This window comes from Petaurus breviceps, unplaced genomic scaffold, assembly GCF_028583685.1.
Source record: "Petaurus breviceps papuanus isolate PSGF00001 unplaced genomic scaffold, PetGlider_PUasm1.0 213, whole genome shotgun sequence".
NCBI lineage: Eukaryota > Metazoa > Chordata > Mammalia > Diprotodontia > Petauridae > Petaurus > Petaurus breviceps.
The window spans coordinates 14,616,463-14,639,106 of record NW_027185860.1 but is presented as its reverse complement, the minus strand read 5'-3'; the positions used below and the strand labels follow the sequence as shown (position 1 = coordinate 14,639,106).

The following is a 22,644-nucleotide window of genomic DNA, read 5'->3' as shown; positions in this document are numbered from 1 at the left end:
GGAGTCCCTCCTGCCAGTGGTTGGTCAGGCCTGCCCTGGGGCTAAAACCTCAGTGTGGGGCTTGCCTGGGCTTCCAGAGCTCTGCATTGATTGATTCCTCCTAGCCTGCTGGGTTATCCTTAGTGGGAGTTGATCTTCTCTGTGTCTTTTTGTGGGTCCTGTAGCTCCAAAGTTTTTCAGAGTCCCCATTTATATGAATTGGAGGTGGTGGGAGCCAGAGCCTCACCAGAGGTCCTGTTTCTACTCCCAATATCCATTGTTTCTGTTTTAATTGGATCACGGAACTTCTGGGATTCATAATTTTAGTTTTAACCTTATAATCTTTCCAGTTCTTTTGATCCACATAGTTTGGAGTGAATTGTATATCTATGTATTCCCCTTGTGAGGTTAATGAATTCCCCATTGCTGGAGAAGAGCTCCTATAAAGCACTTCTCTCTCCTGGACTGAGTAAATGTTTATGGATGCAACTTCAAGCTGTAAGATAACAGCAGTTACTTCAGAGGTGGAGGGATCCAAATTGGTTTGCCCTCCTGAACCTCTGGAGTGCCGAATTGAACATAAGTCCCTGCTGTTCTTTGTGGGACTGGAACTTAGTCCTTGAGACTGTTTTCCAAATTTCTAAATTGACATTCTGAAGCCCATTGAAAGCCCTTATGACATTTGAGGCATTTTGATTTTGGTCGTAATTCACTATTACTACCACCCACTTGACATTCCCTTTTGAAATGACACACTTTACCACATTTATAGCAATTCTTGTTTTGTCTATTTGTGGCAGCTTGTGTTTAAAAGACCATAGACTTTACCTCCATATATTTTTTTTATTAATTTGTTTGTTTACTTTTAGTTTACAAGATTCAATTCCACAATTCCTTGAGTTTCACATTCTGTCACCCTCCCTCTTCTCCCCCCTCCTCTCCGGTGGCATACAGTCAAGTACAGGATCTGTAAATACTTTCACATTAGACATTAGTTAGGCTATAAAGATGGATTGTATCAGATGGAATGAAAAATGGTAAAGAAGACATAAAACCAAACAAGAGAAGAAAAAGATCAGGTATTTTGCTTCCATCTGTATATAAACTCAGTTCTTTCTAATTCTTTCTCTGGATGGACATATTTCTCTCCATCATGAGTCTTTTGGGATTGACTTATATCATTGCATTGCTGAGAAGAATCCCGTCTATCAAAGTCGGTCATCAAACATAAGTTGTGTCTGTAATTGTGTACAAATTTCTCCTCGTTCTACTCTTCTTACTCAGCATCAGTTTGTATAAGCCTCTGCAGGTAAATATGAAGACCATCTGCTCCTCGTTTCTTATAGCACAATAGTATTCCATAACATGCATATACCACAATTTGTTCGCCCATTCCCCCATTGATGGACACCTCCTTAATTTCCAATTCTTTGCAGCCACAAAAAGATCTGTTATAAACATTTTTGTACATATGGGTCTTCCTCCCACTTCTATGATCTCTTTTAATATCCTAGGACCCTTGAATTCCATGGTTTTACTACTGGACTGGCTGAAGTACCAGGATTCTTGGATTCCCATCATTCATAGTGCAAATTCCTGTATCAAAGACTCCATTTATGCTACAGAGAATGAAAAACAGAAAAGGAAAGAGCCAAAAAGCCAAACTCATTTCTTGGGGGGAAGGGAGTCCTCAGGCTATCCTCCTTTATTTGGGTGTTATTAAGGAAGAAGTCCTTCATTCTTAGAAGAGAATGAAGGAAAATAAACCACTGTTTGTAGTTACTTCTTTTGAAAGACACCAATACTTCTGGTTATGCAATCAATGGAACCTACCTGACCATGTGCTAGGCCAACTCACTAATTTATCTTTACTGTGATTGCCAGTCAATTTCTTAAAACACAGTTCTGTGTTCCTCTCGTACTCAATAAATTCAATGATTTCCTATTAATTCTTGTATTATTTCATCTTGACCTTTTTTTTTAATTTCAATTTTTCATGACCTTTAGTTTCCATATCTGTCAAATAAGGATGGCAGTTGCACCATCTACCTTATAAAGACATTGTGAAGAAATTTATATACTTTATTTTTTAAACTTATTTATTCCTAGATTTCAAAATTCATTTCCACAAGGTTTTGAGTTACAATTTTTATTTCCCCGTCTTTCCCCTATCCCTATTCCAAAACAGCTGAATACCATAAGTGAATATCCCTTCCCCCAATCTATTCTCTCTTATATTCTCCCCCATAACTCCCCTAACTTGCTACTGTAGCAAACTTTCAGAAGTTTCTTGGCTTCGCTAATAAAATGTTCCCCTTCCCTATATTATTGTCTGAAAGGCTACAGGACAGACAAACAAGAGGATGTATTATGAAGGGAACATTTTGGGGTCCCTTGACCTCACTAGGTATATTCCCCTGTCCTATAAAATTATCTGCAAAGGTTAACAGGCAGATAGCAAGAGGGTGTGTAATCATTTTGTTTATGCCTCCAAATATGGTCCTAGAATAATACCCTTATATGTAACTAACCTTAAGCAAGGGTAAATAGTGAACAGGATTAAGGGAGGCTCCTTCTACATTATTTGCATTCCTTTGATATAGGATCTTTCTGCATTGTTTGCATTCTTTTGGGGTGTCTACATTCTCTTGAGGGACATAAAATCTCTGTGAGCTCATCTTTGGCTCTGTAGGAAATGGTCCTGTAATAAACAGACTATTGATTACATTCCTGTCTCATTATTCTCATTGCTCCCTAGCCCACCAACTGCACTGGCTGCAGTAAGTGGCACCACAATGTGGAGCATCAGAACTGCTGATCGAGTCTCTAGTGAGGGACCCCCAGGATTTGCCAGCAGGAAGCAGGACCATATGAAATCCCAGGGACAACTGATTTCTTTCAAGGTGAGGAGAAGGCTCTAGAAGGGCGTTCATCAGCTCCCTCAATTTTTCACAATCAGAGCTCACAGAGACAAAGTATGGAAGGAAGATTAGTGAAGGGTTTAAAAGATGAAGGAAAAGACCTGGGAATATTACAACTTACAGTGTGTAAGACAGGTATTTAAGTTAAGAAACAGATTCTGAAAAAAAAATTAAAAATATCAGGCAGCCCCATGATTCCCTAGTGGCTCTGAGATCAGAGGACATGATTGGGAAGCAGTAGGAGAGACTTTAGTTAACTATTTTAAGTAGAATGGACAGGAGGGTGATTCTGGTTCCACATTTGCAATTTATAGTGTCATTAAAGTATGCCTAGCAGACAAAACAGGTCTTAAGGAAATATTGGGTGTCATGGGTGAGAGGGAAGGCAGTGATCAGGAAGAGACTCCACCCCCTGAATTTTTTGGGAAAAAAAAGAACCCTAGAAAATACCAAACCTCTTAACCTCAGCCCAAGTCTGTCCTATAATCCCGCATAGGAAACGGAAGAGGCTGGGAAGCCTAATGGCAGTCCCACTGTAGTTTCAGAATTATATACACCTTTTCAAAAACTCATGAAAGAGAAAAGACAGTCATTAAGAGAAATGGGATTTAAAGGCTGCAATTTGTTGGCATACCCTGTTATAGTAGATGCCCAGATCAATAGAACATAGCAAAAATTGAATATAAAAGATCTTAAGGAAGTAAAAAAGGCTGTACAGGAGTACAGGACAACAGCTTTTTATCCAGTGTCATTATTGGAAAATTTAACAGCCACATCTTTGACACCATATGATTGGAGGCAAACAGCGAAAACATGCCTACCCCAGGGGACTACTTACAGTGGGAAGCCAATTATAAGGAAAAATGCCATAGCAAGCTATATGATCTTATGTTGGCAGAAGGACCTAATGCACCCAGTAATTCTGTGCTTTTGGGTGAGGGACTTATTACATTGCCCAACACACAAATGGACTATTCAGTTGTAGTATATAGTACTATTCAAGACTGTGCCATACAAGCATGGAAAGAGATAATCAGTTCTGGTCAAGCAGGAAAAAATTTCACAAATATCATGTAGGGAACTGAGGAATCATTTTCTGATTTTGTTGCAAAAATTCAACAAGCAGCTGAGAGTACCTTAAGAAGTACTGTGGGATTGGAAGAATTTGTAAGACAAATGGCTAGAGGGAATTGCAATTTAGATCATAAGAAATCTTTTTTGGCAGTTCCTGCTGATGCCTCCTTGGATCAATTAATTAGAAAATCTATGGAGTTAAGTCTGTGGTCTTTCAAGCACAAATTATAGCAGAAGCACAAGCAGCCATGAATAGGCAAAAGAAGAATTGTTATAAATATGGCAAAATGGGTAATTTCAAAAGGGAATGTCAGGTGGGCAACAGTAATAGTGAATTGGGACAAATATCAAAATGTCCCAAATGTCATAAGGGTTTTCATTGGGCTTCAGAATGTAGATTTAGAAATTCAGGAAACGCCCTCGAGGGCCAAGTCCTGGCCCACAAAAAACAGCAGGAACGTATGTTCAGTTCAGCACTCCAAAAGTTCAGGAGGGGAAGGCGATTTGGATCCCTCCACCTCTGAAGTAACTACTGTTATCTTATAACCTGAGGTTAAATTTTTAAACATGTACCCAGGCCAGGAGAGAGAAGTGCTTTTTAAGAGTTCTTCTCCTGCTCCTGCCCTGTGGGTACTTTCTTTAACCTCAGAAGGGGAATACATGGATATACAATTCACTCCAACCTATGTGGAACAAAAGGACTGGGAAGGTTATAACAAGATTAAAATTAAAATTATGAATCCCAACAATTCCATGATCCAATTAAAATAGGAAATGTGTATGTTTCAAATACAAAATCCAGAGGTCATGTGGTCTCAAATCATTACCATCTCAAGACCCACCATTCGTATATATGTGGAGGGCAGGGGTATTCAGGGTCTCTTAGAAACAGGAGCAGACTTGACCATTATCAAAAAGGAACAATGGGACCTGAAGTGGACTGTTCAAAAATCAGATATAAATATGAAAGGCATAGGAGAAGTTAGTCAACCTTTACAAAGTGTGAGCAAACTTACTTGGGAATTTGAGGGCATGTCAGGAAAATTCCAGCCATACTGTTTGACTTCCTTTCCAATGGTTTTGTGAGGCAGAGATATTTTATCATAACTTAAGATCACCATCACAACAAATTTTCAGGAGGGGTCCTGCTTGATGGGCAGCCAACAGCTGATCCTATTAAATGGCTTACCACAAAACCAGTATGGGTGGATCAGTGGCCCCTAAGTGCAGAAAAAATTGCTGCCCTATTAGACATTGTGCAAGAACAGCTGAAGTTAGGTTATATTGAAATTACAAATTACACATAGTTGCAATCAGAAGAAAAGAATTTAGGAAAATGGAGGATGCTTATGGATTTGCGAGAAGTAAATAAAACCATGAAGGATATGGGAGCATTACAGCCTGGTTCACCATCTCCTAATATGGTACTATCACAATGGCCTTTATGGGTAATAGACATAAAAGATTGTTTCTATAGCATACCTCTCCAAAGTCAGGACTAAGAAAACTTTGCATTTTTATACCTTCCATAAATCTAAAAGAACCCCTAAAAAGATACTCATGGAAGGTACTACCCCATGGGATGAAAAACGGTCCCACATTATGTCAAAAGTTTGTGGCAAAGGCCTTAGAATCAACTAGAAACAAATACCCCACAGCTTACTTAATTCATTACATGGATGATGTTCTATGTGCACAACAAGATGTGATTACCCTAGATAAAATATTAGAGGAGTTTACAAATAATTTCATTACTGTAGGACTTAAGATAGCCCCTGAAAAGATACAGAAGACAGGTCCATTTATGTATTTAGGTAATAAGGTAGAGAACACTACTGTAGGTCTGCAAAAATTAGAAATCAGAAAAGACAATATCAAAACATTAAATGACTTGCTAAAGTTTATAGGGGATATAAATTGGATCAGATCTAGGTGTGGAATTTCAAATGAATGTTTAACACCATTATACCAATTACTGGAAAGTGATACCAAACTTAATTCTCATAGAATTCTTACACCTGAAGCTAAGAATGCATTGGATTACATTCAGGAAGCTATCAGAACTGCAATTACATATAGGGTAGACCCCTCTGCAGGAATACAACTCACTGTGCTGAACACAAAATACATCCTTACAGGTGCCTTAATGCAAAATGATTTAGTGCTTGAATGGGGTTATATTTCATATCAGCCAAAATATTCTTTACAAACTTACCCTCATGGGGTGGCTCATCTCATAAAGAAAATGATCAGACGATATTTATGCCTAAGTGGTCAATTGCCTGAAATTGTAAAAGTTCCTTATACTTATGATCAAATCCAACAATTGATTTGGAATCAAGAATCTTGGCAATTGTTGAAAGAAAAAAACCTCACACTTTAAACTCACTCTAAAAATTAAAAGGGGGAATTCGGAGTACGGGTACCCCAAGACGAATGTTGGGATTGTCACTATATGTAATAAATTATTTGACATTAGATCATGAAAATAAAACACCAGCAGAAAAATTTTGGGGGTGTTACTGACCACACAATTAGTAATTATAAAAGACCACAGCCCCAGGCAGGTGCAATTATTAAATGGGTGATGTGAAAAAATGATAGGGGACAATGGTGTGGCCTGAACAGAGTAATAGTTCAAAGCTGAGGTTATTTGTGTGTCTCCACAGATGGAAACGAGGAAGTCTGAATACCAGAAAGGAAAACAAGGACTGTGTCAACAAATTCAGAGGCTTGACATTTGGCCCCTCCCCCCCACAACCAGAACCAGAGGAGGTCCCTGGCAGAGGAGGAGGCAGAGCCTAAAAGAGGGCAAGTGGATGGTGATTCTGAACGCTACTGTCTTTGCTCAGCTTCCAATAGCTGCCTCTACAAGATACTGGGCAGTCTTTGATCATCCACCTTGAGTGGAGATGGTTGGGTGGGGAGAGTTTCTTCCAGAAATCACTTTAGAAAAAACAGGTCTGTCCTTATTGCCAAAGATTTTGACATGCATAAGGCAAATGTAACCTGTCCTGTGCTTGATTTTCATTTTAATGGGTTAGTTGATGAACTGCCTTTGTCCTTTTCTACTTTTAATACATCCTCATGTAGCTTAGTACAAATTATCAAGTATCATTATGAGTATCATCCTTGGGGCAGACTCAAACAGGCCCTTGTGGACATTCCTGTTACTCTATCTTCTATATCTATGCAAAAGCTTAGAGTTATAGGTAAGCTGAGTGGGAACACCTATGCTAAAGGAATTTTCAGTGTTAAGGACCTAGTACACTTTGAGAACACCACAACATATACTATGGGGATTTGGGGGACTTTTTTCAAATTGTTCAGGATTGTGGGGTAAACATCAGACGCAGTGTCCAGACTGAGATGAGTGGGACTCATCTTCGGGTAAAGCAGATCCCTCTTTTTTAAACTGTAGGACTGATGTACTTATTTGCCATCAGGTGGAACAGCAAACCTACATTTCCTGGCACAATGACACTAATCAATCATAGGCATGGCAGGTATCCAAAACAAAATTGGTTTGGATACTCACATAGAGGAAACCCGGAAACGTGGAAAATCTCTTTGCCATGGGCCCCAATAACAATGCTTTTTTGCTATTTTTCCTCCTAATGGGACATACTTGAGCAAGACTGACCGTAGCTTTGTACGTGCTTGTTTAGGAGGGAGGTATGCATTCATGTGGGGAAATCATAGTAATGTAAATATCACTAAAACTGATAAGCATTACAATGTCACATGTATAAATTGTAAGGTTTCTGAATGTCATGATAATACTTCTTTAGGGCAATTACTATTTGTTATTAGAAGACCTAGTATGGTAATGATACCTGTAGAGAGTGAGCATTGGTTTCACTCTCCTCCTGATCATTCTATTGATCAAATCAATCAATTATTTGGTTCCAACCCAAAAAAGAGGTGTATATCCTATATTGTTGTTGGGATAATTGCTTTAATTATTCTATAGTGATCAGTGTTGCTATGTCTGTATCCATTAGCACTATACAAAATCAGATAGTGCAAGCTCAGTTTTTACATGAATTGTTTGTCAATGTTTCACTAGGATTTTTGTTACAATCAGAAATCAACAACAGCTTTTATAAAGCAATAAATCAGCTTAGAGATGATTTAATTGCCATAGCTGAGAAGAATGAATTAATGAAAGTTAGACAAAGGTTAATATGTGATTGTAGAGATATATCTTTCTTTATGGTAAACAAACCATATAATAAATCAGAATATAACATAACTCAAATTAGAAATCATCTTAATGGCCTATGGGGTGACCATAACACATCCCTTGACATAAATGATTTAGAGAATTTGGTTCACCTCATGGATCAAGAAAGTCAGCAATCTCTACTACCAAATTCAGAGGCAAAAATTATTGTTGATTGGAAAAGAGAGCTCAGGGAATATTACCTGGACAAATACAGCAAATAATAATCTTCCTAGGAATAGGGGTGGTGTTACTGGTCTTATGTATTTGTTTACCCATCCTTATTTCCTGTTTTTCTTGTATCATTCAACAAGTGGTATATAATGTCCAATTGCATGATTCTGCCTGCAGCCTTTTAAAACAATGTGATGGGGGAGATGTAGCAAACTTTCAGAAGTTTCTCAGCTTTAGCTAATGAAATGTTCCCCTTCCCTATATTATTATCTGAAAGGCTACAGGGCAGACAAGCAAGAGGATGTTTTATGAAGGGAACGTTTTGGGGTTCCTTGACCTCTCTAGATATTCCCCTGTCCTATGTAGTTATCTATCTGCAAAGGTTACCAGGCAGATAACAAGAGGGTGTGTAATCTTGTTTGTTTATGCTCCCAGATATGGCCCTAGAATAATACCCTGATAAGTAACTAACCTTAAGCAAAGGTAAATAGTGAACAGGATTAAGATACTTTATCTGCATTCCTTTGATGTAGGATCTTTCTACATTGTCTGCATTCTTTTGGTGTGTCTACATTCTCTTGGGGGGCATAAAATCTCTGTGAGATCTTGCATCTTTGGCTCTGTATGAAATGTTCCTGTAATAAACAGACTATTGATTACACCCCCATGTCATTATTCTAACCTCTTGCTAGCTCACCAACTGCACTGGCCCCAGTATTCCACTAGGGCAAGATGGATTGATACACTTCAGTGTCTGTATATCTTATTTTCCAGTTGCATGTAAAAAAAAAACAATAACAACAAAATTTTTAAATATTTGTTTTTAAAACTTTGAGTTCCAGATATTTCCCCTTTTTCCCTCCTCACTTGCCCTCATTGGGAAGATAAGCAATTCACTATAGGTTGTATATGTGCAGTTATCAAAATCATTTCCATAGCAGTTATATTATGAAGGACAAACTATATTTCCCTCCATTCTATTCTGTCCTACACTTATTCTATTTTCTCCTTTGACCCTATCCCTTTACAAAAATGCTTGCTTCTAACTACCCTCTCCCCCAATCTTCCCTTCCTTCTATAATCCCCCCTCATATCCCCTACCCACCTATTTTCCTGTAGGGTAAGATACACAATTAATTGTGAATTTTATTCCTTCCTTAAGCCAAATACAATTAGAATAAGGTTGTCCCATTCTGTTTCACCTTCCTGCTTTTCCCCTCCATTGTAACAGTTTTTTCTTGCCTCTTTTATATGAGATAATTTACCCTAACCTATCTCTCCCTTTCTCCTTCTCCCAATAAATTCCTCTCTCACCTCTTAATTTTATTTTTTAGATATCATCCCTTCATATTCATTTCATCCTGTGTCCTCTGTTTATGTATACATGAACACACATATGACCACACTCATATATATTTATATACACATATACGTTCCTATACATACATCTATATGTATGTATACACACACACAGATATTCCCTTCAACTATCCTCATACTGAGAAAAGTCTTATGAGTTAAAGTAATCATTTTTTTCCATGTAAGAGTGTCAATAATTCAGCTTTAATAAATTCCTCATGATTTCTTTTTACTATTTACCTTCTCATGCTTCTCTTGCTTCTTGTATTTGAAAGTCAAGTCTTCTGTTCACCTCTGGTTTTTTCATCAAGAAAGCTGAAGAATGACCATATTTTCCCCTGTAGCATTACACTTGGTTTTGTTGGGCAGGTGATTCTTGATTTTAATCCAAGCTCCTTTGACATCCAAAATATCATATTTCAAGCCCTTTGATCTCTTAATGTAGGAGCTGCTAGGTCTTGTGGTATCCTGATTGTGTTTACACAATACTTAAATTGTTTCTTCCTGACTGCTTGCAGTATTTTCTCCTGGACCTGGGAACTCTGGAATCTGGCTATGATATTCCTAGGAGTTTTCTTTTTGGGATCTTTTTTCAAGAAGTAATTACTGAATTCTTTCAATTTCTATTTTGCCCACTGGTTCTAGAATATCAGGAAAATTTTTCTTGATAATTTCTTGAAAGATGGTGTCTAGACTCTTTTTTTCATCATGGCTTTAGAAAAATATTATGTTATCTCTCCTGGATCTATTTTCTAGGTCAGTGGTTTTTCCAATGAGATATTTCACATTGCCTTCTATTTCTTTTTATTTGTTTGGACCTGTTTTATAGCATTTTGATTTCTAAAGTCATTAGCTTCCTGTTGCTTCAAACTGTTTTTTTTTTTTTTTTGAGACAACAAAACTTGTCTGCCCCAGTTCCTGAAGTTAGTCTGTTGTCTTCAACAATTAAAGCATAGACCACAGTAGAGTGGAGTGTATGAAAGAGTGGGACTTATCCTGGGTCTGGACCTGGGTCAGCAGGTCTGTAGAAGGTTAAATGGCATGTCCTAAACCAAGGTCCCCTGGTCAGGAGGTAGGGATGAGGAGGGAAGACACTTCTTGGGTCCTGGCCCTGGGTCTGAAGGTGGTAGACTAGGAGACCCTAGTCCTCGATCAGCTTATAGATGATGCTGGGCCTCGTGCTCATTGGTAGAGACTTTGAAGACAAAGGCAATGACCAGCAGTGTCTCCTGGGAGTCTTAACATGTCACTGCCTGCAAAATAGTGAACATCTCCAAGACGATGTTCATCATATATTAATCAGGTAGGTGTTTTAGCTTGTGGATAAAGTTGATTATGTATTGACTCTGGGGAGCAATGGATGTGGTACACAAAGTAGTCATTTTCCAGCGTTGCTTATTCTGTCTCCACTTTCTCTATCATCTGCTTGCTGAAGGAGCAGACCTTTATGGAGACCCCGAAGGTCATGCTCTCAGTGGAGCTGTACTGGGAGCTGACCCCGTAGAAAGCCCCAGGTCCATCCTAGATAGTACGTTTCAGGTCAGCCCAGAACTTGACAAGGAAGAAGGCATTAGATGGCCCCTACAGGTCCTTCAGTGCACCATTTTTCTTGGGAACCTTGCCGCTTCCAGGGAGGATCAGAGAAGGCAGGGTTTGTCTGACCAATGTGTATGGACAGATGCTTGATGTATGTGTCTGGATCTCGTTGCACTTCCATTAAAGCTGAATACTCTAAGAGCCAAAGTTGAGTGGAGGTGATGGTTTGTTCAGTCCTGCCACATGGGCATGGCAGAGGCAGCTGGTGGGAGTGGGGCCAAGGGTTTGTAAGTAGTGAGTGTGGGTGGCAAGGGTGGCTGGATGGGGTAGGCTGGCTTGCCAAGGGTTTGATATCCTTAGAGGGTCCCGGTTGCTGTTCTGGGAGAAGGGGTCGGCCTCAGAACCGTGAAGCAGCCACAGAGAAAACTGCCTGGGGGATTGGGGAAAGCAGGCTGAGTTTATTCTGCAAGAGCTGCCTGAGACAATCTGAGCTGAGGACATTGAAGCCATACTTCTGAGGGCCTTGTCCTTGGAGACCTGGTCCAAGTTCATGGCTTTCAGCTTGGACTGAATCTCCCTCAATTTCCACCTGGCTAGAACCTGCAAGTGGCTAGAGACCTGTTTCCTTGTCTGAGTCTTTCCAGTCCTTAGCTTAATATATTGGGCTATCAGCTCATTGCAATGATATATTTTGCCTTCATCTGAGAGGATGATCTTATGCCTACAACAGGGAAGATGGATGGTGAGGTCCTCCTGGAAGCTCTGCTCAATGTAGGGGCTCCACACTCCTTCTGCATCTTTGTCCAGCCCTTTGTCCAGCTCCTCAGGCCCATCATCCTGGCCCTCTCCAGGGCTGCTCCTGGTGTTCCAGCTGTTGGACACTATTGGGCTGGCTGCCCTGGGCTCTGGTTTTGAGCCCCCTGGGCACACAAGGACCTCCATTTTGGGTGCTGGAGTAAATACTCCTTCATCTTCTTTCTTTCCCACTTGCACCAGCACACCCTGCAGGCTTAGGGGCTCAAGGTGGGGGAATGATTTTTAGTTTTCCAATCTAATTTTGAAGGAGTTATTTTCTTCAGTAAGTTTTTGAAATTCCTTTTCCATCTGGCCAATTTGTCTTTTAAGGCATTCTTCTCCTCACTGGATTTTTGGTCCTCTTTTGCCATTTGAGTTATGTATTTTTTGCCCCTTTGTTTTGCTTTTTGGAGGGCAATTGGGGTTAAGAGACTTGATCTCTTAGAGCAGGAAAATATGTACATGGGAAGAGAGTCAAGTTTTCTTTTGGAAAAAAAATCCAATGAAATGAAAACTTTTCAATAATAAGGAATAAAATCCCTCTAATTCTAGCAAAATAAATTTTCTTCAACCTCAATATCTCAACCCCTGTCTTCAGGTTCTCCAATTATCTTTCTAAATTTCCCCAAGTGTCTGAAACAATATCTTGGATCAATCTGAGACTCTTTTTGCTGTGATTATGAAATTATTAAAAAAATATGTTTCTGGAATTAATGTGATCATTTCAACACTGCAAGAAACCTTGCATAAACAAATTGCTACAACAATCTGCTTCACATTTTGTCACTGTGATTGTCACACATCTGTGCTCTAGATGAGATAGTTATCTTTCCTTTGTTGCTTACATCGTAAGTCATTGGAGATTCCTTTGAATAGTGGCAGGCAAACCGATTTTGTGAAAAGTATCCTAGATTGGGAGTCAAAATATTTGGTTTGAGTCCCAAAGTTACTACTTATTGTCTCCTTAAACTTGATCTGAACTTAAGTTTTTTTTAAGCAATAAAATGGAAATAATAATATTATCTCTATCTCATAGAGCTTTTAGAATCAAATGTATTACCATACATAAAGTGTTTTATACCCATAAAGGGTGTTGGAGACATAAATTTTCAATGCCAGACAGCTTTTCAACTTGGGTAAACAGCTGTTCACTGATCTTTAAAAATATTGTTCTTGCAGTTCTACATTGTCTGCTTTTTCAGTCCAGCAATGCCCAAGCATTTAAATTCCTATTAAGTGTTGGGCACTGAGGTTACAAATAAAAACAAAACTAAGCAAAATTGTCCCTGCTCCCAAGAAATTCACATTCTAATGGGCGAAAATACGCAAACATCTATGTATAAATAAACTACAGGATAAATTGACAATAATCTCAGAAAGGAGGCAGCAAGATTGAAAAGGAGTGGGAATGGCTTCTTGAAAAGATAGACTTTGGTAGGGATTTTAAGAAAACCAAGAGGTGGAGAAGAGCAGAACATTTTAGGAGTGGGGACAGCCATTGAAAATATCTGGAGTCTGGAGATGGAGTTCCATGAGTAGCAAGGAGGCTATTTTCATTGGATATCCATTTAGATTTTGAACCTTCCTAAACCAAGCGTGAGTAGCTTTCTCAAGGATTGATGCTGAGAACAGCTTTCATGGTTCTGATTTCACAATACAGTGAACTCTCTATTTATTCAACAACAAATTAAGGCAAAACATTGACAGAAATCAATGTACAGCATTCACGATGTTATGGCATAACAACTTATCAAGAAAATGGCTACATGGTTTTCACCAAAGAGGTCACATAATTTTAAAGAAAACATATCATTCACTTAGTAGCTCAATCATTTAGTAAGTCACAAATTCAAACACAAAGTACAAAAGTCAAAAGTTATCTAGCCCTAGGTCACATTGTCTTAATCTCTTCAAACAAAATCTTCTTTCTTCTTAATTGGAGATTAGTTTCCAATCATCCTTAATTAGTAAGTCCTTAATTAGATCATCTGAAAGTAAAGGTCAAAGTTCTCCACCCCTAGGCCACTGTAAAATATGATCTTCTAGGTTCTCATTAAATACCAAAGGAAAGGTCTTTCCATCTTGACTAGAGGCAGTCTCTCAGGTTCCATGACTCTTCTTCCATGATCCTAGCTCCTGCCAGCTCCTTGTACAGCTCCTTGTCCAGTTCCTGTTCCATATTGAAGCTCCCAGTGTCTAGTCCTGCTCAAGTCCTTCACAGTTTCTGTTCCTGGCAGGACAAAGCTTAACAAAGCCACAATAACATTCAGCCATATTGCCAGCATCCTTGTCAATTCACTTTCTGCCTGTGAACTCAATATAGACCCAACAACAAGGTATAAGGAATCAGCACAAATAATCAGTATAGTATCAGGACCTCTGAAAATGTGAGCAAGACCCTCTTCTGGGATTTCTGTAAACATGCAATGAGAAAATCCTCTTTCAGTGCTTCTGAACCAGCAGTAAGGTCCCAGGGCTTCTGTAACAACAGCACCATCCTGTATCAGCAGACAAATATGACAAAGTAACATCAAAACCGACAGACAAAGTAACGGCACCTTAGTCATGCTTCCTACCAGTTCTCCTCTCTTCTCATTTCTCAATTCTTCTTAATTCTCAGTTCAGTTTTCAGTTCCTCTCTCTCCAGCAGTAGCAGTTCAGCCTCTAGATGCTTGCCCCCAGAAGTTCTGGACTCTCAGCTTGGACTTTTCCTTATGTGTGGTATTAGCTCCTCCATGTTCTGCCTCTTCCTGTTAAATCAACAAGTTCATCCCACTGTAGGATTAACAAGTTTTAGATCTTAATACTTGACACAATAATGAACTTGAAATAAGTGCCTGTTTTTTGCCATTACTTGGGGCATGGAAAATCTTCAGATTCCATTATTATTACAAACCTCCTGTCCCAGTACACAAATTTTACTTTTTAAAGATTTCCTTTCTTCAGTGAGATTTTTTTTTCCATTTTGGCCAATGTAATTTTAAAAGAATTGTTCAATTTATCTTCTACCTCTCTAATTTGGCTTTTAAATTTTTCTTGAGCTCCTCCAAGAATGCTTTTTGGGATTGAGACCAGTTCATATTTTCTTCTGTGGTCTCAGGTGTGGATATAAGGTCAATGGTGTTTCCTGAAAGTGATTCTTCTCATTGACAATAATAGGGTTCAATCTTCTTTGGTGTTCCCTTTCCAGGTTACTTCTGGCCCATTGTGATTGACTATTTCCTGGCTTTTAAGATGTATTTCTGCTATCAGAGTACAAAGGGCTCTGACCCATACTTCTCAATCTGGGAGCTAGGGGTCTTATTGTTGACCTTGTGTTCTGTAGCCTCTGGGTATCTAGACTGAGTCCAAGGCCAAGACTCTCAGTGTTTTCCCTGGGTTACTCTGAGGCTCACAGAGTAAGGTGTGCAGGAGGGGTTGTCTGGCCACTTCAGGTTTGTGGCTCTGTGCCACTGGGCTACAGCTCAGACAGGCTCAGCAGCTGGTGGCTAGCAGTGCTGGTGTCTGCAGATTCTATTGTTTGTGCCAAGACATTCCTGGACTTCTGGTGTTAGCTCTTTCTGGATCCACCTCCCTGGGCTTTGTAATCTCCTGCCGGCAAGCTGAGATGGGGTTTTTTGGGACACCTCCTGCTCTTCAATTCAGACTTGGCACAGCCTCAGTCACACCCTTCCTCTAGGACTTCTAAGCCTGCCATTAGTTTCACTATTTCAGGAGTTTACATTAGGATAACAATCTCTGGGTTTTCAGGGTCATGGAGTGGGAATAGAGGAGCTAGGGTTTACTCCACCATCTTGGCTCCAAGAAGTTCAAGTAGATGATTTTAAAAATCCAGGCTGTGGACTGATAGCCTCAGGAGAAGGTGTTGCTGCTGCCACAGGCCCGGATCTTTCTCTTACCCAGCTCCAACAGATCCCCCCTCTCATGGTGAGAGATCTGCAAATTGCTCCTGCTGTGTGTGAATCCACTGGCTGCATACTGGGGTTTGCCCTTGCTGTGCTGTTGTGTGGTCTCTGGTCTGTGCTCGTGGAGCCCCCATGTGCTCCGTGCTTCCCCTTCCCAGTTCTATGTGCACATTTTTCTGGACTGGGAATTTGCCATGCTCTTTCTCCCAATGGATTCTGTCACTCTAAAATCCATTCAGATTCACTTTTTAGAGGGCATTGATGAAATTCAAGTTCAGGTGAGTTCCTGCTTTAACTCTGCCATCTTGGCTTTGCCTCCTCTATGAAAAATCTTTAATACACTTTGCTTTTCTTTGGTTGAGAGAAGACTTGAGTTGAAATCATTCAATAGGGCCCAACATGTTGGTATTTTGAGGTCCCAAGTACCCCTACACCCCAAATGTCAACAGTTAGAGTCTATTTTCAAGGAACTGCTTTATTTATACTGAGAAATTCCAGGCTTTCTGTTCAACTGGTCCTTAAAAAACAGACAAACAAAAAACACTCCCATGAATTTTAATGCCAACCCAAATCCCTCTTCTGGAGAGAGTCCAGACCTGGGGATGAAGGCTATATCAGCCTCACTCACATGCACTTTCAGATCCCAGTCAAGAAAAATCCAAATATTAGCACATATTTGGGGGGGGGGGGAGGTGTCAACTGGATGGAACTGGCTTCTACCTTTGGTGACCAAAGCCGAATATAACAGGCTAGAGACAGGAGAGTTGGGAATCAAATAGAAATTTAATGTCAAGTAAGGGAAAGGGCTTGCAAGCAAGGACACATGCATTGGAATCCTGCCTCTGTTGCAGGTACCAGCTTTAGTGTAGGCAGATCTCAATACTTTTAAGTATGGCTAAGCAGTGAGTTGTAGCCCTGACAATAAGAGTAACAATGAAACTAGTTTGATTGATAACAAGACTTCATCATCAGAACCTGGCTGATTGTCTGAGCTTATCTAGTGCTTGTCTGAGGTGAGGTAACACCTTGTGCTGGTCAAAGCAATATGACAATTTTGTGTTTTTTCCAGAGGTTGTTGTTATGCCAAACTCAGGTCACAGTATGCCTGCTGGGCTTTAGCTATGGAAAACAGGGTGTCTCCTAATATCTTCACAAGGGGTTAGGAGTAGGGTGGCAGAGGTGCCCTGATACTGCCTGCTTTTGGATTTAGTGGTTGTCTGGTGGGTGATCCTGGCCTTAGGGGGATAGTTTTGGTGGAGAACTGTGTCCAGAAGCATCAGCAGAGTCTACACAGTGTCACCCGATGGACCTAAAAAGATTTCCCTCCTTGCCTTCTCACCATGGGAGGCGATTAGCTTCTGGGTATGATTGAGCCAAGAGAGAAGGAGAGACAGCAGGGTAATTCAAATAGTGTGACTACTGATGAGCCTGGGAAAATGGAGTAATGAATCCCTTATACTAGAAGGTCTGAGTTACAGTTATGGAGGGGTTCCCTCTAAGACTGTAATCAGGGGAAGTTCCTTTCTTAGGGAGGTTGGGGCTTTTTCAGGGAGCAGGGTGCTGTCCACCTTGCTTATAGCCTCATCATCCTCTTCATCCTCATCAACTAGGCCAGGCAGACTTATGTTCTATTCACTCCATTTGCTCATTTGGACCTTCATGACCAGCTGTCTTCTCCACTTAGCATCCTGGGGGTCTATTCCAGGGAGGCTAATTGTGATAGAAGAAAGAGCCCTTCACAGTCTTTCTGCAGACTTTTACCTCAGGAGGAGAATATGTACCAAATTCTGTGAAGAAGGTTGTAAATGCAAAGTGGTCCCACATATTCCTTCTTCCTTGCCTGTGATGCTGATAGAATCAGAAGTGTACCCATCCAGAGAGTGCCCTAAAGCCATAGGAAGCCAAGGCACTGTTTTCTGTTGTAGGAGTGAGTCACAACACCATCTGGGAGATAAACAGTAGCATGTGCACCACCTGCATCTCCACCCTGGGGCACCTTCAATATGATACATCTCCCAATGGTCTATTTGAGGAGTGCAAGGAGCCAGCCAAGGAGCCCAGTATCCTATGGATACACATAAAGAAAAGATATGTGAGGTTGAAAGAAGCTGTGTAGGTAAGGAGGTAAGTGAAGACCCCCAGCAGCCCCATAGACATATTCACCATAGCAAAGATGACCAGCAGCTCCAGGACTCCCCAGAGAAATTCCAACAGGTGGCCTGATGCCACCACCATGGCCAGACCAGGTCACGTCCCACAAGTGCAACTCCACAAACTCATGTGTGGTCAGGGTCTAGACCCAGAAATTGGGTGGGAAGAGGTAGTGACAGCAAGGTACAGACGTATATCCAACTTGAAGGGAAGCAGGAACAGGAACAGCATGTTGGTACTAGATACCCCAGTGAAGTGGCAGGTAATGCCTGAGGGCTAGCCCTACAGCTACTCCTTTTTAAAGAGGCTCTACAGGGCAGTGGGTTTGGAGTGAGAGCTAGAGATGGATTGCTCTATGCTAAGCACTTTACAAATATTGTCACACATGATACTCGCAACAACAGTAAGAGGTAGGTGCTATTATTATCCTCATTTTCCAGACAAGGAAATTTGTAACATTTCTCTTAAATCTTCCTAAGGCTTTCAGGACATTTACCATGATGTGATTGAGGTGTAAATTTTACTGTCCTTTGAACAGATGTGTATGCCTTCACTCCACATCGCCTCGCCCCCGCCCCTATAATCACTGTCAAAGAATCTTTCTAATACTGTGTAGACTTGATCTTACCATTCTCCAATTTAAAAACAAAACACAGCAAAACAAAATTTTATGTCAATTCTCATTACTTACTAAGTAAATCCAAACCTTTTATCCTGACATTAAGTGGTCAAACAATTTATCTACATTTGATTTTTCCAATCTTATTTCAAGTATTTCCAATATGAGACCATTGTTCTCTGATTTTGTACTCTGTTCTCCAACCATGGAAATTAGTATACTTTTATGAAATTCCATCTCTTCCCATTCTCCAAGTATCCCCTTGCCAACAACCCTAAATTCCAAGGGAGAAAAAGAAGAATCCCCAAAGTGAGAGATTTTAGCCTGAAGCTTTACTTTTAGATATCACTGAGAGGGTTAGTTACCAATCAATATTACCCTGTTTCATATCAAGAGACACATCCCTTAGCAAGGAGGAAACACACATCCAGCCTGACAAGTATCAAAGTTCAGGAGAACAGGAATTCCTCTGCTTATCCTATACATATAAAGGGGGAGAGCTTAAATTACATGGAAAATTAAACAATATAAAACAAGTGATTTCACAATTATGCTTAATAAAATGAATGCTATTACATACAAATATTTACCATGAAATAGTTCATTAATTAGGGTTTATTAGAGCCATGTTAAGTAAGTCATTGTGATGAATGAAACATTATCTCTTTCCTAATGCCAGAAAGCTGAGTCAACTAGGACAGAATACAATGGAAAGAAAATTGAGGCTAACTCAACAAAACAGGGACCTGATTTATTCAGTGTGATCTTGTATAAGTCTTTTCTTTAATTTGACCTCTAGTTTCCTTAGCTGAAAAATGAATGATTGAAGTAGGTGATTCTTAAAGTTTCTTCCAATTCTTATTATTCTGCATAAAGATAGCTCACTTTTAGTCCCAGTGGCCCTTAGAGTGAAATTGTAACTGTACTTGGTTCTTTTTACTTTCAGTATTCTAACTTAATCCACATTTGTCCTTCACAAAGTACAGTTAATTCCTATCCCACCAATCCTTTGCCTTCCATCAAGCATGTGATCAGTTGTCTTTTTTTGTATTTATCACAAAATTTTCCTTTAAAAACATTTTAAAATTTATTTTTAGTTTGCAATATTCACTTCAATAAGAATTTGAGTTCTAAATATTCTCCCCCTCCCTTTGCTCCCTCCTGCCCAAGGGATGTTTAATCTGATATACACTATACATGCACAATCATATTAAAAATATTTCCACATTAGTTGTGTGGTAAAGATGAATTAGAACAAAGGGGAAAAACCACAAGACAGAAGAATCAAAAAAAGAAAGAGTAAATAAAATGCACCCATCTGCAGTCCGACTCCATTATTCTTTCCCTGAATGTGGGTAGCATTTTCCATAATGAGTATTTTGGAGCTGTCTTAGATCCTTGCGTTGCTGAGAAGAGTCAAAACTATTAAAGTTACTCTTTGAACAATGTGGCTGTTACTGTGTACAATGTTTTCCTGGTTCTGCCTACTTCAGTGAGCATCAGTTCATCTAAGTCTTTCCAGATTTTTCTGAAGTCGGACTGCTCATTATTTTTTTATAGAACAATAGTGTCCCATTATATTAATATAGCACAATTTGTTCAGTCATTCCCCGCTTGATGGGCATCCACTAAATTTCCAGTTCTTGGTCACCACAAAAAGTGCTGCCATAAATATTTTTTGTAATTGTGAGTCCTTTTCCCATTTTTATGATCTCTTTGGGATATAGCACTAGAAATTATATTGCTGGATCAAAGGTTATGTGCAGTTTTATAGCCTTTTGGACATAGTTCCAAATTCCTCTCCAGAGAGGCTAGATCAGTTTACAATTTTGCCAACAATTCATTAGTGTTCTAATTTTTCCACATCTTCTCCAGCATTTATTTTTTCCCCATGTTAACCAATCTGATAGGTATGAGGTGGTAACTGAGAGCTGTTTTGATTCACATTTATATAATTAATAGTGATTTAGAGGACTTTTTCATATGACTATAGATATCTTTAATTTCTTCTGAAAACTGCCTGTTCCTATCATTTGACCACTTATCAATTGGGAATGACTTTAACTACTATAAATTTGACTCAGTTCTCTATATATTTTAAAAATCAGGCCTTTATCATACATTGAATATAAAAATTGTTTCCTAACTTTCTGCTTCTCTTCTAATTTTGGTTGTATTGGCTTTGTTTGTGCAAAAACTTTTCAATTTAATGTAATCAGAATGATCCACTTTGCATTTAATAATGTTCTCTATTTCTTATTGGTCATAAAGTCTTCCCTTCTCCAAAGATCTGGCAGATGAACTATTCCTTCCTCTCCCAGGTTGCTTTTAGTTATTTCTTTTTTTAAATTTTGTACCCATTTTGACTTTATCTTGGTATATGGTGTAAGATATTGGTCTATGCCTAGCTTCTATCATACTATTTTCCAGTTTTCCCAGCAGTTTTTGTTAAATAATGAGTTCTTATTCCAGAAATTGAAGTCTTTGGGTTTATCAAATACTGTATTTGATACAAATATTAAGATTACTGTAGAACTTGACTAATATGTCTTGTGTACCTAATGTATGCAACTGATCCACTGCTGTTTTTCTTAGCCAGTACTAAGTAGTTTTGATGATTGTTGCTTTATGATACAGTTAGACCTGGTATGGCTAGGCCACCTTCCCTTGCATTTCTTTTCATTAATTCCCTTCATATGCTGGACATTTTATTCTTCCAAATTAATTTTGTTAATATTTTTTCAAGTTCTGTAAAATATTTTTTCGATCACCAAAGATGGCAGAGTAGAAACAGGACTTCAGCAGGGCTCTGGCTTCCACCTCCCTCAATTCATGTAAAAGGTGACTCTGAACAAACTTTGGAGCTAATGAACCCACAAAATGACACAGAGAAGCTAACCTCCCGCTAAGAAAACCCTGACAGGTCAGCATTAAGCAGCCAGCACAGTGCTCTGGGAGCCGAACCCAGCCCTGCACAAGTCCGAGGTTTTAGCCCCAGGGTGGCCTGACCAACCTCTGGCTGATGAGACTGAGACTTCAAGTTCTCAAGTTCTCAAGAAGCTGTGGTGGTTTCCAGAATTATCAACTCGTAGATGCCAAGGACAAAGTGAGAGGTAAGTGCGGTGTGGACTTTGGGATCCAGTAGTTTGGCAGAACGGTTCAGCATTTATTCCCTGGAGGGAGAAGCTGCTGAGGCACTGGTCCTCTGCAACTGCAGCCACATGGAGGGGAAGAACAGTAAGGCAAAAAGGAATGGGTCAATGTTTTTCTCACTGAATTTGGCTTAGGGAGGGAATGACACACACAATAAATAGGGTATTTCCCCCTACAGGAGAGTAGGGGGGAAGGGGATGAGAGGGGGAATGATGGAAGAGAGGGTAGGTTGCGGGGGAGGGAAGTTGGAAGCACCCAATTTTGAAAAGGGAGAGGATCAAAGTAGAGAATAGAACAAGTGGGAGGTGGGATAGGAGGGAGGGAGATATAGTTAGTCTTCTACAAAATATCCAGTATGGAAATATTTTGCATAGCTACATACGTACAACCTATATTGAATTGCTTACCTTCCCAGTAAGGGTGTGTGACAAGGGAGGAAGGGAATGAGTCTGGAATTTAATGTTTTAAAACCAAATGTGTGTATATATTCTATTATTAATATTATTTTTCATGTAACTGGGAGGTACAATATACAGGCACTGGGGCATAGAGATGCACCATGCTCTACTGGAAAGTCAGAGGGGGTATGGGAAAAGATATGGGATAGAGAAGATTGGAAGAGGGGATATCTACTGGGATGACTATTTGGGGGTTATGGGGAGGAGATAACTGGGGAGAAAATTTATAGCTCAATATCTTGCAGAAATGAATGATGTAAACTAGAAATGAATAAAGCATTTGATAAAAATGAAA

The 22,644-nt window shown here is 39.6% G+C and overlaps 2 pseudogenes; both read right to left on the bottom strand.

Annotated features, from left to right (window-relative positions):
* Window positions 1-10,873: 10,873 nt before the first annotated feature.
* On the bottom strand, window positions 10,874-12,242 carry LOC138165536 (transcriptional enhancer factor TEF-5 pseudogene; annotated as a pseudogene).
* Window positions 12,243-17,446: 5,204 nt separating this feature from the next.
* LOC138165577 (transmembrane protein 115-like) lies at window positions 17,447-18,680 on the bottom strand (annotated as a pseudogene).
* Window positions 18,681-22,644: the final 3,964 nt, after the last annotated feature.